Source organism: Lemur catta, chromosome 9 (assembly GCF_020740605.2).
Source record: "Lemur catta isolate mLemCat1 chromosome 9, mLemCat1.pri, whole genome shotgun sequence".
Classification (NCBI taxonomy): Eukaryota; Metazoa; Chordata; class Mammalia; order Primates; family Lemuridae; genus Lemur; species Lemur catta.
Genome location: NC_059136.1, coordinates 72,883,838 through 72,902,385, shown reverse-complemented (window position 1 = coordinate 72,902,385; position 18,548 = coordinate 72,883,838).

The window sequence follows — 18,548 nt, the reverse complement described above, 5'->3', positions numbered from 1 at the left end:
TTCATTCTAGCCTTTACTTATGATTCGACTTGAATAATATAACAATAATGATAAAATCTCAAATCAGAGGCACAAAAAATTCCATTTCAATGCCACATTTGCCAGACTGGCATTTAGAGGGGACCTTAAAACCAATTTTTTTTTCCTAATGAAGGATCCATATAAAATCCTTGCATATATTTCTCTAAATTTAATTTTTTAATATATAATATTTTCACACAATTGAAAATACAGGTATGTATACAGTAAAAGCTCTCTCATCCTTGCTCTCCATGAAGTACTTTTCTGTAGAGGAAATCAAAATTTCCAGGTCTTTTAGTATATTTTCAGAGATGTTCTATGTTATATATAACTAACACAGCAAACACACACACACATTTTATACTGTATATACTGTTCTGTGCCTTGATTTTTCTACTTTACAATATATATCTTAGATAATATATAGGACATCACTCCATAATAAATAAATTCCTTTCTGTTTTTTATAGCTGCCTCGTATTCAATTAAATGGATATGCTGTTAGTATAACCCAGGACATGTTGTAGTAACAAACAATCCTCAAATCTCAGTGACTTAACACTACAAAAGTTTACTTCTAGCTCATGCCACATATTTATCAGGAGTTGACCGGGAGTTCTGTTCCATGTTTACATCACTAGGGGACCCAGGCAAATGCAGCAGACTCTATCCAGTCATTTTGATAATAGGAAAGAGAATTCTGGAAAGAATCATATTGAAATTAAACTGTTTGGTGAAATGGCTGTATGTGCAAAGTGACCCCCAAATGCTGAAGAAGCCAAGAAAGCAAAGGAGGCAGACAAAACCAGTTTGTCTGTATAGGATGATTTATCAGGGGGACTTACAGACAGAAGCATGGTCTTAGGCGGGTGCAAGACAGGTATCTTCACATTGCAAGCCCCCAGAGCCAAGGCTTATATCTGGGGAAGAAGAATACGTGCTCTGGAAGGAATGTGTAGGTGGCTGAGAGAATTCTGCTCGTGTCACAGTGCACCAGCATCAAAGGTTGTTTTGGAGGAAAGGTGAAATTTACAGTGAGTAGGTTTTCTTACATAAAGAGAAATACATCAACTAGACATTTTGGAGGCATTTCCAGACTCAGGGTTAGTCAGGCATATTAGCATTTAAAAATAAAGTCACTCTGTCCACATACTCCACCCCTCCTATCTGGCTGTTATAATCTTATGTGCCCACCTCTTCCGCAATGCTCCCTGAGCCTTTAGATGGGGGCATTTGGGGCCAGGCATTGTACAAGTTTGCTTTTCAGTTGTAAGAAAAGGCCACAACAGTAGTATAAACAAGAAGAAGTGATACCTGTGACAAGAACAAAACCAAAAATGAACAACAGCTTTTGCCTCCATGAGCCCTCAGAACTAAACAAAGAGGAAAGGCATTGGGAGCAAGAAAGGGTAGGGTCAGACATTGCCATTCTCTGGCTCTGCATGTCCTACAGGGCTAAAGTTATATTGTCAGAATTATCTGGAACACATACACAACATTCGGTTTTAATGATGGCACAAGTTCCCCCTTGTGCAGCAGTTAAGATATCTAACGCCATACTATTTTGCAAAGCAACCTTACACGTGAGGAACATTTCAGAGTTCACTAAAGAAATATTTTGGAAACTGTTATTGAGAGCCCCTTGAGTATAGTTAGTGAGGGCTTCTGTTTGCCAGATCGCATCCTCAGTGCCTAAAGATGGTACAAAGATTGAAGCTACATGATCACACCAGTGGAAAACAAAACTTGTCCATCTATTAACCATATGTGGGAGATTAGCAGGTTTGCCAATTGATCTTGTCCATTGTCCTTGGACCCATGGAAAACCTAAAGTGCCTTGTCCTAGCCATCTTGATAGTAACCAAGGCAAGAGGTGGATCCATATAACCATTCAGTACTATTTGAAGCAAACCCATTTAAGCTGGGTTGTCAAGACCAGTCTGTAGCAAACCAGTTTGTGCCTTGCAGGATTACAATATTCTGGCATTGCTCCTGGAGAATCCACCCTATCACCCAAGTACTGTGAGGCCATGAGTCATAGGTGTGATTTCATTGTTCTCAACATAAGGGAACCATTGACTTAAGTGCCCTGCAGTTGGCGTCAGCCAAATGAAACCATCCCAAATTTGAAGAAAACCTTCTTTATAGTGAGAATTATGGGATCTTACAATAGGGACTATTATTTTAGGATGTAGCTGTGGAGAAGCTATAGCTATTACACATTCTTGTGTAGCATTTATTGAAAAGGGCTTTCCATATCCAGAACTTTAAGTGTTTTATTAATAGGCCAACTAATTACATCATCCCCTGTCATATCAGCTAATGTTTTATTCCATTGTCGAAGAGCTTTAATGAATGTTTGTAAATGTCACCAGTCATTTCCCTGTCTAGGTGATACCCAGCAAGGCAGACCAGAGGTTCTAGAAAAAACACAACAAACTGCAGACCCAGCCAGTATGCTTTTGCAAGCTGTCAGCATAATGTTGAGCCCAATGTAGGGAGGGGTTGATTTCTGCTTTCGTAGGGCAGAGCAGCAACAGGAACAGAAGACTGTGGGTGGAAACACAAGTGTTTAGTGGGAACCTGGCAGAGCAGTTTGTCCTCATTATGCAGCATGACTGTGGTAGCTTCATCCCTGTTAGTTAGGACACAGGCAACCTGAGGATGATGGGTAGGGGTGCATATCAGACACGTTGCCTGATGGGTGAAGGTTCCAGAATTATCTGTAAGGTTACAGAGATGGCAAAAGACCATGCCATATGGCCTACCAGAGTGCCCTTTAAATGGGGCTGTGATCCAGTGTAGAGATATGTGGACAGTTTTGGCCTAGAATTCAATTGAATCAATGAAGATCACTTTAGCTGGCCAGAGAATTCCTTACTCTCTGGTAAGAAATGGCCTATCCAGCTTGGGGGAAGTTGCCAGTCCAACCTCCATTCAGGTGTCCCCTCCCCTGGCTCAAGATCTTGGGGAGTCCTAAATAACATTTGCCATTGGCCTTTTATCAGCTCAGGCAGAAATGCATCTGGTTGGATTTTCTTTACCACTATGGCTAATGGACCCTCCTCTACCGTGCTCCCAAGTTGTTTGTATGGTGCCAGGGCCATATTTGTTTCAACCGAATTGAGGTTTTTAATGGTTGAGGCAAAACCTTTGTAAAAGTTTGTGTAAGTACTCATAGTTGTGCTTTCAAAATGCCATTTTTCCTTTCAATCAACCCTGCTGCTTGGGGGTTATACAGTAAACGAAATCTCCAGTCTGTATCCCTTTCGTGTGCCCAGCCTTAGACATCATGTCTGGTGAAATGCATGCCCAGTCACTGTGAATGCATTGAGGGTATCCATATGTGACACCGAGTTGTTCCAAGCCCTTAGTGGTAGCTGGCTGGTTTGCCCTTTTGCAAGGGAAGGCCTGTAACAATCCCGTGGTATCATCCACACATTAGTGCATACTTTTGTCCCAAGCTTACTGGCAGGGGTCCAATGTAGTCAGCCTCTCACAAGGGCAGCTGTCTCATGTACGTGTCGTGGTGGATGTGGGATGCAGTGGGGGCACAGGCAGGAGCAAACTAAGCAGTCTGTTACTGCTGCCACTAGATCTGCATAGCGGAGGGGCAGTCCTGCTCCCTTTGCGACTTGCCAGCTCACTCGTGCACTGCGATGCCCGTTATGGTTATGTACGCAGGCAGCTAGCTCAGATGCCTGTGATGGAGCCAGTGTTCTAATGTTTGCTAGGGTGTCAGCCTCCATGTTACCAGGGGCAGGGGGTGAATCTGACGGGTGTGCTGAAACTTGAGACACAGTTAGGCTTACGGTGGGTTCTTGTAGCCTCTCCCAAATATCTTTCCACGTGGCAGCTCCCTATAAGGGTTTTTTAAGCACATGCCAGTTATCTCAGGAATATTGGGCAAGCCGAGCTGTAAGGCCCTTAAATATGGTCCGGTTGTCTCTACAGAGGACTATAGGCCATGGTGCATGGGTACAAACCAACTCTGTGGCCTAGAGTCCTGCCCATCGACTGATTTGCTGTATTCCCATTTCATCCCATATGGTATCTGTCTGTGGTTGTGTTGCTTCTGCTATCAATACACAGGGGTCACCTTGACTTGACCCATCTGAATACCAACCATTTTCAGGAATGGGCTGTGTCTTCATGTACACATTGGAGGCATCTCCTATGGGGACTCCACACTAGAGCAGCACTGGTCTCACAGTGCACTGGCCCTAAGATAACATGCAGTTCCTTCCCCAAGGGGCTCATGGAGAGGGCACTATGTTGTTGCAAGTGTGCATGTCACTTTTGTCATGGCAAACAACCCTTCTATCCAATGCTTGATAGGGAGACCTGTTCTTACTGTTACCAGCAAAGCAACAGTTATGGGTTCAATTTGCTACAAGGCCTTATATACCCCCTGACTTCTTGTTCAGTTGGGAACTAGCAGTTTCAGCACCCTTCCATAGTGACCAGAATCCCAGGGGAACTGCTTTCCCACGCTGGACTTGCCAGAGAGCCCAACTGGTCCCCTCAGGTCTTATGGTCACATCTAAAGACATTGGTATACCAGGAAGGGGAGAATCAAAAGCTTGTGCCTGGGCCGTTAATATTTTAGCCTTTTCAAATGTTGTTTTTATTCTTTATGCCAGTACCAACTAGATCCCTTCTTTACTAGTCAGTATAGGGAACATAAATTTGAGTTAAATGTGGAATAAAAGCCGGTCAATATCCCAAAAGAACTAGGAAACTCTGTGTTTAATTGTTGTAGGCATGGAAAATTGTATTTTGTCAGTGACTGCCCCTGGGGTAAGTTCTGTCTTACCCAACCAAGTGGCCCCTAGGAACTTTACAGCTGGCCTGGGCCCTGTATCTTTTGTGAGTTGATGGCCCATGCTCTGGATTGAAGAATGGTGCAAAAGCTGTCGAGGTGGTGTTGTAGCAATGACAAGACTTTAGAGGGTAGCCTATCATCAACATATCATCAATGTAATGAGACCATTTAACAGCAGGTGGTGGTGGACATAAATCTCTAGCAATCATTCTTAACAAATAGTGGGGCTATGTAGATAACCTTGGGGCAACACTTGGAATGTCCAGTGCTGGCCCTTCCAGGTAAAAGTAAATTGGCCTTGGATGTGGTAGTGTGTGCCTGTAGTCCCAGCTACTCGGGAGGCTGAGGCAGTAGGATCGCTTGAGCCCAGGAGTTCGAGGTTACATTGAGCTGCGATGCCACTGAACTCCAGCCTGGGTGACAGAGCAAGACCTTTGTCTTTCTTTGTCTCAAAGAAAGAAAAAATTGATCCTGACAGTCAGGGTGTAAAAGGATGCTAAAAAAGGTATTAGCTAAATCTAACACAGTGTAAGTTAAGGTACCTTCTGCACTGGTGTTCGCTAAAGCTAGGGTTCTCAGCTTGCGTTTTGGACCCCAATAGAGAGTACACTCCACATGGGGCCTCTGGTTGTCCCCTTTTGCTTGTAAGTGGAGGTAACTTTGGCCCCACCCTTAGTCTCTAGGCTGGGGAGGAGTCCACCCTGAAATCCAGAGATTGGGGTTTCTAGACATGGAATTTCTTTTTCTCCTTTGTCCTCCTCTGGTGGGGCACTAGGGAGAGGTCTAAACTGCCGATTGGAGTAAGATCTTTCCAAAGGCCCACCAATACTGCATTGGGTTGTTGATTTATTTTCTTTGTTGATTTATATCCTTTGTCCCGCTGAAATCAGATCATACCATATTCGCTTCCTAGTAATCTTAACTTGGCCCTTTTGACCTCCCTTATAATCCAGCAGACTTTGTTTCTCTTTTTTTTGCTTTTCTTTTAGTAACTAGTCAGACCTTATCTCTTTCCTTTTCAATTTCTGCAAGATCACCTTTCCCATTTCATACACATCTTGTCCCACAAGAAGGTTCAAGAGGAATATGAGAGGGTCGTGCTACTCCTGGGGGCAGTTTGTCTCTCTCTTTTTTTTTTTTTGCTTCATTCCCTGGTAGGGAGATGCCATCCCCACCAGTGTCCCAGCGCCTCATCATCCATGTGGCTAAGCTTTCTCTCCACAGCTGTTCAAAAGTTCTGTTGTCCAGTAATTCTGCTGAGGGCTGCATGTGTTGGACTTCTGCTTTTTGCTGCATGAGTGGTCTTGCTTTCAAAAGAGGATAATTATCCTCCTCTTCTGAGATAACTTCTATGTCACCCTCTGAGTCACTAGTTTGTTTTCAAGAATTCCAGGTATTTGCATCCCAGTCTGGTTTGGCAAGAACAGCCCGCACTTTTGGCAGGGGCGGCTTTTGCCCTCCCAGCCACACAAAGTGGCAAGCTAAGGTGTCCGACTGTGCTTCCTGAGTTCAAACTTACCCACCAAACCAGACACTAACACAGATATGGAAGTTCTCATATCCCTTTCTAATTGTAGTTCTCCCTCTAACTTTCCTACACTCGCCTCAGCCACTACCTGTTTTTCTATAGCCAATTGCACAGTCTAACAGCGACAAACTCACTGTCATCCCTGCTTGGCAATCTTTCTTACCGCAGTGAGTCATATGGCTTTCTACTAACAAGCAGGCCAGACCCTCTGGTGTTTGTGGAGCATCCCCATCCTTACACAACGGTCCACGGGCATCTAGCAATGGACAGTGCCACCCCCACACAGAAGAGGAGGGCCACCCTGGGATGGCCCCTGTGGGTGCTTCTTTCCCCTGGCCCATGCTTTGGCTCCTGGCTCCTGGCTGGGTCACTACTCATTCCATGAAAGGGCCATATATGCAAAGTGACCCCCAAATGCTGAAGAAGCCAAGAAACTAAAGAAGGAGGCAGACCAATCCAATTTGTCCGTATAAGATGATTTAATAGGGGAACTTACAGACAGAAGCTGGTCTTGGGCAAGCACAAGACAGGTAAATCTCCACTTCTCCACACCACAACACCCCCAGACTCAGGGCTTATATCTAAGGGAAAAAGTATATGTGCTGGGAAGGAATGTGTAGGTGGCTGAGAGAATGCTGCAGGTGTCACAGTGCACCAGCATCAAGTGGTGTTTTGGAGGAAAGGTGAAATGTACAGTGAATAGGTTTTTCTACATAAAGAGTAATACATCAGCTAGACATTTTGGAGGCATTCCCAGACTCAGGGTTAGTCAAGCAGATTAGCATTTAAAAATAAAGTCACTCTTTATCCTCACATCAATGATTCAGTCTAAATGTGGCTGATGTCATTTCTGTTTACAACATTGGACAAAGGGGTCACGTGGCCACGTACAACCACAATGGAACCAGGAAGTGCTGAAAATGAGCACCACTAATAACAACCAGAGGATGTATCATACCTTTTAAATCAGTTTTCTATTGATTTCCTTTCATTGTGTGCAATCCTTTGCTATTACAAATAAATACTATAATAAATGTGCACAAGTCATTTTATACATGTGAATGTATCTATAGGGTATATTCCTGGAAGCAGAATTTCACATGCATCTTTAGAAGTCAACCTGTTGCACAAAACCTCCAGGAATTTAGTTTCTCCACACTTGACGTACACTGAACATAGATTATTAAAACTATGTTTATTTTGGGGGTGGGAGGTGGAAGCAGAGAGATATTTCAATGGAGCTGTTTCCATCAAATATCCCAATAAAATGTCACATAATTTTGATTTTACTAAAGGCATCAGATAAAGAATATTATGTGCTTAGCCCTTAGCTACTTTAATATATTTAGTTATTATACATAACTTCTTTTCGGAAACTTCCAGGGACACAATTGACTATAGCTACATTCTCTAAACTAGCATAAGAAACAGGAATGGCTATGATATTTTGTATTTTAATTCTAGTCCCAAGATGCTAATGAATTGCTTTTAAATTTCAGTCAAATGAGAATCAAAATCCTACATGTTACACTGAAGGCCGAGATTAGGAGATGGAATCCTCTAATTATTTGTTTTTACTAGATTTCCCAATAGTCTCATAGGAAGTTGTTATGCGTCATATTAAAATATGATTCTATGACCAAATTAGTTTGAGAAACATCAGTTTAATCAAAGCTAACTTTTTCACCACAGGACTTTTCACAGCCTCATTTAATATAAGTGTAGAAACTGTAGGTTTCCAATGGAAGAACATACCAGGTAGTTTCTCAATGTATTTGACCATGGAGCAAATATTTTATGAGCTTCTATCTAGATAGCCTAATTCTCAACAGAAAATATTTAGAAAAATATTGGTTTATAGTATTAAAAACATAATTCAGCAGGGATTATTCAACATGAATTATATCCAGCCCTATGTTAATCATTCTGTGATTACCAAAAAGTAGGCTAAAGTCCTCATTCCAAACAGCCTACAGGCTCCTGGGAAATAAACAACACAAAAACTACAATGTCACTGCAATTTACACAGAATATAAATGAACATTTTCCTGACACAAAAGATTTCTTTAATTTTTAATATTCAGTCTGCCACTTTTATTCAGTTTAAGTTTCTCTTTTGGTGTCCAATCACCATTTCATTTGTAAAGAAACAAAATATTTAGCACAAGAGAAAACCCTTTCTTTCAGTCTTAGGTGTTCCCAAGTGAAATGCTAAGGAAACAAATGTTATCTAAGATGATTTATGTTTTAATTTTACTGTTTCCAGATTCCTCCTTCAGCAGTAAACTAAAAACTTGCCTGACTAAAGAGCAGGCATCTTATGGTTTGGATGACTGAAGACCTACCACCAAAATAGGGAAAAAGAAACAATCTCTAGGAACAAGTTTCAAATGAAAAATATGTAACTGTTTTGGACTTTTTTATTTCCTCATTTTCTCAGCCATGACACAAATGTTTAGATTGACAAATATGCTCTCAGAAAAATCATCACGTAAAAATACCCTTAAAGCAAATGATGTTTTGATGCAATTAATTCTCTTGATTCCTCTTTGGCACCTGCTAAGCTTCCTTCAGATGAAAAATTACGCTCTTGTTGGCATGTTACTACTGTAGTGTCCTCAAATATGTTAATATTATTCATGATTTTGTTCCATAAGTACATTTTGATTGAACTATTGAGTTAGGATATAAACAAAATGACTTTAACAAATGAATGTTTGAAAGGGAAATTTCTTGAGAAGTTTCTTTGATGATGTCAAAAATCAAAGCTTTAAACATATGTCCTTCAGCAATGATCTGAGGATGGGTTTCTATTCTTACAGAAACGTATAGAAATGCCTATTTAATTTTCATTTATTCTCTTTTCTTTAACCTGATGAAAAAATCAAAGTAACAGATGGTTGTTAGAAGCTATTTTACAAAAGAAAATTGAATGGTCTTCTGAAACAAGTCTGATATATAAACATGCTGACTTAAAATTTATAAAAAATAATGTACAGACTTACTCCCCATCTGGTACTTGCCGGAGAGAGAAAAGCTTGACTATTCTGCCTATATTCCTATATTTTGACTCTGTGGGTCAATAACTGTGAGCCCCCACAGAGTCCCTTCAGACACCTAAACAAATAAAGCCCTGACTAGCCACTTTCTAAACTTACTTCATCAACTCCCTAGGGATACTTAAGTTAGGATGAGATATTTAATATATTTTTAAGTTTTCAGGTTTTAATTACAAATATATTTAAGTTATTAAAGAAAAATTTTTAAAAACATGAATTTGGTGCTACTTTAGTCATCCAATTTTTTACTATTAATTGAAATTGAAATTAACACAATGACAGGTCTTTAGATAATCTCTAGTTTACTTTTTATTATTTCATGGTGATTTCTGACCATTCAACAAAATGGTAAAGTTTTACTCTGTTACATAAAATTTTTGCTCTGAATGTATTGTCAACAAAATGAGCCCGTTAAATAAAACTGTTCCTTTAATTCAAAAGGCCAGTGGTCTGCTCAAGTAACTGCTTTACCATTCCCCATACAGAGTAAACAAACATTCAATGTAGACTTATCACAAAATAAGATAAGAGGGACAGCATCTAGTGTCCCTTGTTTGTTTTAAGACACACCCCATGGATGAAGCACAAATGTTCTGGCTCAGAATCCAGATGTTGGTCACAATCTAGTCCCTCGGAGGTTTCCATCATCCCCCCGAAACAAAGTTCTGTCAACTTCTGTCAGCTGCGCCCTGGGCACATGTCTGGCTGATGCCCACCCTGCCCAACTGTCTCCTTGTGACATATCTTTCTGACCACGTTTCTCAGTTTTTCCAGAAAGGGAAGCTGGTGGTGAGGTGAGAGACCTCAGTAAAATACATGACAGAATAATTTATAAAGACATTAAACTCTATCTCATTCTTCCTATTGTGTAATTTCACTCAGGAACAAGTGAGAATGTTTTTTCCTGCTTCCCCGCCATTTTTTATTCAAGCAGATTCATCATGGAGGCTTTTTCTACTCACAGAGAAGAAATAACAGGACTTTGGTTTTGACAGCCTGGCCTGGAGGACATCCCGGAGCAAATCGCTAAGACAAGGGCAAGAGGAAGTTGATAGGAGAGAGGAGGATTGAGAAGCGGTTGGCTTTCAAGAGTGGTCGAGTCCCAGAGTCTCTTGCTGAGGAGAAGCACTGAACTCTAATGGGGGTGCCAACAAGGCCGCAACGAAGGCTGAACACCAGGCAGGAAGGTGGGGCCCACTCTGAAAGACTTTTATGACTTCACTCAACTCAGAAGGGTCAAGGCTGCCCCCACACAGGACTTGGATAGGGAAGACTTTGACCGAGACCAAAAATGCCCATTGCCTAATATCCTTATGTGCAGAATCACCTTCCTACTTTCAAGACTTTGATTTGACTCTCAGGAAGGGGAAGGATTTACTACAACTTGACTGAGATTGAATTTCTTAGCATCATGGGGAGATAAAGTTCAGAACTAGATTTATTAATAACTTGATTTTGAACAAAAAAGGGAATGTGACATCGCTTAGACCCCATGCAGCAGCTCCATTGTCACCACACTGCCCTGCCTCACCCACTCCAGATGCTCCTGGGTTCAGCCAGATGATCCGGAGGAGAACATTTTTTTACAAAGTCTCTTATCAAAGGTCACTGTTTAAAATGGGAAGCTGGGAGGGCTCATAGACTTATTTAACAGCTTTATATAATTTTATTTATGTAATAAGTAGCATAGGACTCATATGATTTAAACGCTGTGAGTCCCACTACACATTAGCTGTGAGAATCACAGCCGAGGGCTGGTTTGGGATATTCCATACATTGCACAGGGTAACATGATCTGGCCAAAGCCTCAAGGGGACAATCGGCTCTGGCACTATCAGTGGTGTGAGGCACAGCTGAGGAGATCGGGGAATGTGTCTAGAGACCAAAATCTCAACACTCGGTAAGTGAAGCCTGGTTCAGGGATGAGCCTGTAGGCAGCACGAGGGAGAAAATTGTTCAAGTCTGATGTTTAAGGTGGTATTTTCCCCTTTACAACAGACTTTGGCAATGTACTGGATTTCTGGTCGGTAATTTGGAACCTCATAGGACTATGTTCATAGATATTTCAAATGCCTGAGATAATTCACTTCAACAAATACTGATTAGGTATCTACCACCTACAGTGCACTGTACCGGACATGTGAGGGAGACACGAAGGTTCAGAAGACATAGTCCCATCCCATTCTAACAGAGCCCACAATTCATTGGGAGAAAAGGAGACAAACATTAATCAGTCTAATAAGACAAGCATTTGTCATATATTAAAAGAAAAATAATATTACTAGCTACAATTTATTGAGAGCCTTCTACTAACTAAGCACTTATCCAAACCACAACCCTTTGATGGTATATGCTACTATTATTCCCACTTGTTAGACAAGAAAATTGAACTCCACAGAGGTTAAGAAACTTGCCTAAGGTTCTATAAATAAGAAAGGTCAATTCAGAATTTGAACACTGAGACACTGATCCCGGAACTCAAACTCTTAACCTCTGCCATGAAATACAAATATTGTATGATTGAAGAATGAGAGAGAAACAGGTTAAGTTGCACTGAGAGGAGAGGAGAGACCAACGATGAATAAAGACTTCTTGATCCATTTACTTATTAGGGGAGGAAAAATGGACAACCTAAGTATTAATTTCACTTTCAAAAGCAAATAAACTCCTTTTGCTTATTTATCCTCTAAACATACACCAAAAGATTAGATTTAGGAGTCTTCCAAAGAGTCTTTTGTCTATTATTTTGCAGAATATGAAATTGTCCATGTATTTTCTCCTATAGAGATATATTTCCCCTATCCTTACAGTGAAAATGTAATCTTGTTCTATGTTTGATTAAGAATAATATAATTTCATTAGTAAACCTTTAAGTCTACAACTAATAGGATGTCTATGAAGAATAGTAGTAATATCTTGAATTGATGTTGCTCTTTTCTCTCAAACAATTATAAGCCCTTTGTGTAGACATGAACTTTTCCATTTTCAGGAGATCCATAACATTAACTTACAGTAACGTGTATTTAATAGAAGGAACTAAGTAGAAAAGAGTTTGTGACTTTTCTGGAGTTACGAATTACTCTCTAAAGGAGATTAGAATAGAATATGTAATTTCACTTCTAGTCTAGCTCTCATACCACAACAAATAGCAAAGTAAGGGAGGTTTAGTTGGGTAATGATATAAACTGGAAACTATGTAAACAGCCAACAAAACAAATCAGTATATTATCCCTAAAATCTTCCCTAAGAAATCTGTGATGGAAAGATTATTAATATCCAAAATAGCCACTTTGTAGGGTTTTTTCATTATAAAATGTCCATTTCTCCACCATTGTCACAATTGTATGTTACACCATAATGTCGTGCCATCTTTATAATAATGGAGATGCTTTGCTAGCATTTCAGCAAAGGAGGAAAGAGAATGAAAGAACAGGCACCTTCAGGAACACAAGTTTGGGAGTTCAAACTTAAAGGGTCTGTTTTAGTGGGATCAACTCTCTTTTTGGAGCTTTAGAAGTTGGGCGTGTCTAGGCTCACCAGAGAAGGACATGTTCTGTGCAGCCGGCCCTTTTCTTATCTGCACTTCACTTTAGGCCCAGTACGAGGACGACTGAACTGCCTCCATGATTGTCTTCAGTGGGGACTGAGTCTTTAGTCACATTGAGAATCCCAACGCCAATCTGCAGAGTTCTTGGGTGTTGATTTTCACAGTTTTAAGGTAGTCCATTAATTGTCACAGGGCCTGGCAGATGAGCGGTTGTTCCTCCTCACGGAGGTTAGTGAAACGCTGCTTCATAAGCAGCCATCCTCTGTCCAACACACGGTGATTGTTTCCCAGGGGAGGATGCTCACTCCTGTGGTCCAGGCTCCTGAAATCCTGTCACTGCAGACTTTCTGCCTAGACAACCTCAGAGGCCGAGGGTCTGGCACCCAGAGAAATCCACTCGCAACATCAAGGACCCTTGGGGCTGGGCTCTGTGCTGCTGCGTGCTTTGGAATTTGCACAATCAAACATTTTTCGTTTGGCTTCTGATTGGAGAGTAAGCAGTGAGAGCTATGATTTCAGGGGCACCAACAGGTGATGGCACATGGGGCAAGAGACGTGAGGGACAAGCACGCAGACTTGAGGTGGTGGATGGAAGCACACAGATGGTCAGCAGTCACCCAACAGTGTGGCAGCTGAGAGCTCTTCCTCATCACTGCTGGGGAGTGGGTCTCCCTAGGGGACTCAGTCAGCTGGACAGTAACTGAAGGGCAAAAGATGCTCATCTACACACACACACTCACACACACACATACACACACACAGGATTCAGAAAAAAGGGTCTTTGCAGATAAGATTAAATTAAAAATCTTGAGATGACGAGCCTATCACGAATTATTCCAGTGAGTGCTAAATGCCATCACAAGTCTCCTTGTAAGTAAGGGAGAGGCAGAGGGAGATTCTCACACAACAGGGAAGGCCATGTGAAGACAGAGGCAGAGATTGGAGGGATGCAGCCACAAGCCAAGGAATGCAGGCAGAAGCCACCAGAAGCATGAAGAGCCAAAGAACAGGCTCTCTCCTAGAGCTTCTCCAGGGAGCACTTCCTTGCTGACATTTTGGTTTTGACCCAGTGATAATCAATTTCAAATTTGTGGCCCAGGAAGTGAAAGAATAAATTTCTGTTGTTTAAGTCACCAGTTTGTGACAATTTACTACAACAGCCAAAGGAAACTAATACAGGTTAATATCTAATCCACATATATTTATCGACACACACATACTCTCTCACATACACACACACACACACTCAGGATTCAGAAAGACCCTGGACCCATAAGCCATATCTGAGGTTGGTCTAATGCATGAAGGCATTTCTGCTTGCTGTTAGCTTATGATTTTTGTTCTCCCCATTCACCAGAAGAATAATTCTGGTTGTTTCCTAATAATAGCTTTTAAATAATTAGTGTCTTGCCTACTGTAGCACTCCAGTTTGTGTATAAGTTGTTGTTTTTTTAATTATTTCTTCCCATCGTGTGTACTGTATTTAAGATTACTAGGAGTTTTAGGAGATGGAAGGAAATTTGAAAGTTTTGCCATGCTTAGCATATCTGCTTTTACATCCTTTTCATCCTTAGTTTTGGAGACCTGCCCTAAACCCTGGCCTCTGACCTCTCCTCTACGCTGTTATCTCTGGTTGCCTTGTAACCTCCAAGAGCAGTTTGAGGACCATATTCCAGTGGTTTGTAATCCCTGTACTGATAGAGCAATAGTTATTTCTGTCGGGCTTTGGGTATTTTCAGGACACTCTCTCCACTTGAAGAGCCCACACTTGTGCTAATTTCATCAAACTACACGAATGTTTTCCCATGCCCCCTCAAACTATCAACCTCATTTTGCTGCTTAGTTTCCAAAATTTGTAAACTGTTTCTCTCTTTCCTGAGCTTCCCTGCATGCTTTCTTTTCTCAGATGCCAAAGGAATCATTCCAAATATAATGATAAAACTTCTGGTTGTAAAACCCTCAGCCACTGATTAGCTAATTGCCACCCTCCTTTACCTGTGCTGCAACTGGTCAGTCATCGAGCTCACTTCTGATTAATTTTATCACAGAAATCTCATTCCATTTATAATGCCTCTATTCTGGTCATTATTAGAAATTAACTCACATTTTTAATTTGAAACTTTCCCTCATGACACCAGCATTGGCAAGCTCCAACTCCCCAGTTCCAATGTTTTTTCTGTGGGGAGGGGGCATGATGTGCTCTATAACCCCTTTTCTTCTTCTAGTTGCAGGTTCCTTCAGTGTCTTGAAAAGCATAACTACATCCTCGCCTACCTGAGCCAGGTCGCAGCCATCTCCCTGGTCGTCCGCAGTGGCTGATCTGGAGTGCGGTCCTGAGGGATGGGCAGTGGCTCCAACGTGCAAGGCTGAAGTGGGGCTCCAGCCTTTAAAGCTCCCTCATTCACTTCTAAGCTTGGTCCCCTGCACTGCCCACCCCCGGCTGCCACATCCACGTGGGCCTGCTCTGCGGCCTGCACCTCTTTGCGTCCCTCCCTGTGGTGTTTCCAGCAAACCTGCAGCTCTGAGCCTCATCTGCCCTCCGCATCATCTCTCAGGGGGAAAGGACACATCGGATCCATCATCCTCACCTCCCAGAAACCACAAACAGCCCTGACCCCACTCCTCACCTGGCAGGCCCTGAGATACAAGGGCACCAATGAGCTTGCCCCCTGCTTAAGGAGGACAAGACAGATCCACAAGCCCCCGACTAAGCAGACATCTAAGGAAAAAGTGCCCATTTCCTCCTGCTCAGGCAGCACCAAGCCTGTGAGGATTCTCTTGGCACCCCCAGCTCTTTGGGTTGCCGAGAGCCAAGCATCTCCCTCCCTGCAAACTGCACTTTCCAACACAGGCTGCCATGTCCCCTCTCCACAGGCAGGCGTCATGTGCCCTGGTGAGAGAGCCAGCTCTGAGCACTCTCCAGTTAGCCATGGGGGCAGTTGGCTGCAAACACAGGTGCGTCTTTGAATTTGCTATTTGCACCACAGAATGCCTTTCGTTCACGGCTGTGAGCCACTGAAATTCCTAACAACATGAAACATGTCACACAACATCCTATTGTCCACACAAATATAATAATTTCAAAAAGCATTTCTAGAACGGTTCTAATTATTACAAAATAATTTGCATTTAAGCAATAGTGTGTCCTACATGAGAATTTCAGGAAGTCACACAATAGTCACATGAGGAAGGAATCTGGGCTTTTACCTGCACATTATGCAGAGGCAGCATTTACCAACAAATCCCCGGGGGTACAGGATTTCCAGGCTCTGTTAGAGGATTACTGCTCTATTTATGCTTCCTGCCTCATCATTGCAACATATGTTCAACATTGGTTTTATAGTGACAGTTTATACTTTACAACTACGCTCAAGAATGGTTAATGGAAAGAAGTAAGTTTTAAGGAAAAGCAAAATATTATAATTCTCAAACTGAATCAAGCATGCAAGAAAATGTGCAAAAAATGAACATTTGTAAACTGATTCCTAAAACAATCAAGTGCTAACGTTTCCATAGTGGTTTTCAAAGCACCCATGAGTGCCCAAAGATTTAAAAATGAACAGATACTCACCTTGATTATAATAGATTTTCTTCATTTTGCTGAAAACATTTAATTTCTTTAATGTTTATTCTTCTGTTACAAAGTTTAAAAGATTGTAGGAATCATGTTTTGATAATTTCTTTTTGTTACTACTTGATTTGATCTGAGACCAAGTTTATAACCATATCCTTAAATCGAAATGTGCAGGATAGGCCATTAGCTCTAGTCACTGTTGCATTAGCTCATCATTTTTAAGCTGCTTCAGCTGTGCTTGGGAAAGTACTATACTTGGGCTGAGTAACATACGCCCTCTAGTGGATAAAGACAGAGAACAAAGTATTTGATTCCTTTGAGGATTAGTTATGATTTTAAGTTCTAAGCACTATTTTTTGGCCTGGGTTCTCCCTAAAAACTTACATTTAGTACATTTAGTTTGCCAAGGCTGCATCAAGCATCTTTGAATCATTTTTGTAGTTTAATTTTATCTCCACTGTTGTCTTTTTTTCCCATCATAATTCTTTTCATTCTTAACACATTAACTGCCATGTGAGTCATATATAACTCGCATCGGTTTTGAGCCTGGGGCCTTGTGAAGCAAAACCTGGGAAAAACCCTGCAGTTGGTTTGTGAACATCTTACTTGTTGATGTTCTTATTGTTACAATTAATATTGACAAATAAATTCTAAAAACATGGATTAAATGATTAGAAATCAATAAATTTCATTTTTCATTAAATTAGAAAGAACCATTTTATTTTCAAAGTTTTTATTCTATTTTCGTAATAAAACACCGTGGCCCCAAGGAAATAATATTTTTTTCCTAGTGTGGCAGTCAATGTGTTAAAGTCATTCAGCCAACAGATATTTACTGAATGTCTGCCACGTGCCAGGCACGGCTCTGTGCACTGGGGATACAGCGTCAGCGAAGACATAGTTCAAAATCCCCTCATTGGGAAACTAGTAATAAAACAATCTCAGATAATGTTCATTGTGTGCTTCCTACACGCCAGACCACGTATTTAGTGACTTCCGATTGTTATTGAGCTAAATCCTTCTAAAATCTTAGTTTGGAGACTGAGAAGCTAAGAAACTTGCCCAAGATCCCACAGGGATGAGAACCCCTCAGTGAGCTTCTCTGGCCATCTAGGCAGTTACAGAGCACCCAGGAACCCTAAGCCTCGAGGCCTTGTTTTGATTTTCATGATGGTATTTTTTTTTTAATTGTCTATCTCCTCCAACTACAATGTGTGCTCCAGGAGAGCAGGGACTGTACTTGTTTATCAGCATAATCCCAGCACCGAAAACCTGCCACTGTTGGTTCTCCAGAAATACTTGCTTAAATGACATAAGATTAATTAAATAAACGAGCAGAGAGTTGAATTCTGGACTGTTTGACTCCAAAGCCTTTCTTACCAACATCTCTACTGCTTCCATGGGTGTGCAGAAAATAAGAAGCAACCCCTTACTGGTTGAATTTACTCAAGTGAATGATTTTAGAGCTAGCTATTAATATATGTCCTCTTCATTGTCTTAACAAATAGGTGAAGAAGAGGAATCTAAAATAAACAAGATCTGATTCTTTAGACGATTCAAAATCTTTAAACAGATTCTCATTTGCCACCTCTCCTGAGTTTTACAAATAAAAAGAAAGAAGGCAAAGGTGCATCCCCCCTCGGTGGAATGGATTCCCCTGAAAGGACCATTCACGCTTTGGGGGTGGAGGGTGGAGATGGACAGAGGTGAGCTGCCCTGTCACGTGCTGGGAAACCAGCTGTGAGTAGAATCTTATGTCAGTATAAAGGGGCCCATTTCCATGGTATCATTTTGTTATTTATTTTGTACTAGTTATTTCCTCAATCATTATATACTCTACTATCACTTGCCAATAACCAAGTGACTTAAGAGTATGATAGCTATCATTCCAATCTATCAACTTTTCTTTGTGTGTTTAAAAGTCATTAGCAGTGTAGTGGTCTAAGCCGCCAACTGCAGAACAGCAAATATTGAAAGAGTAATCTTGCCCTTTG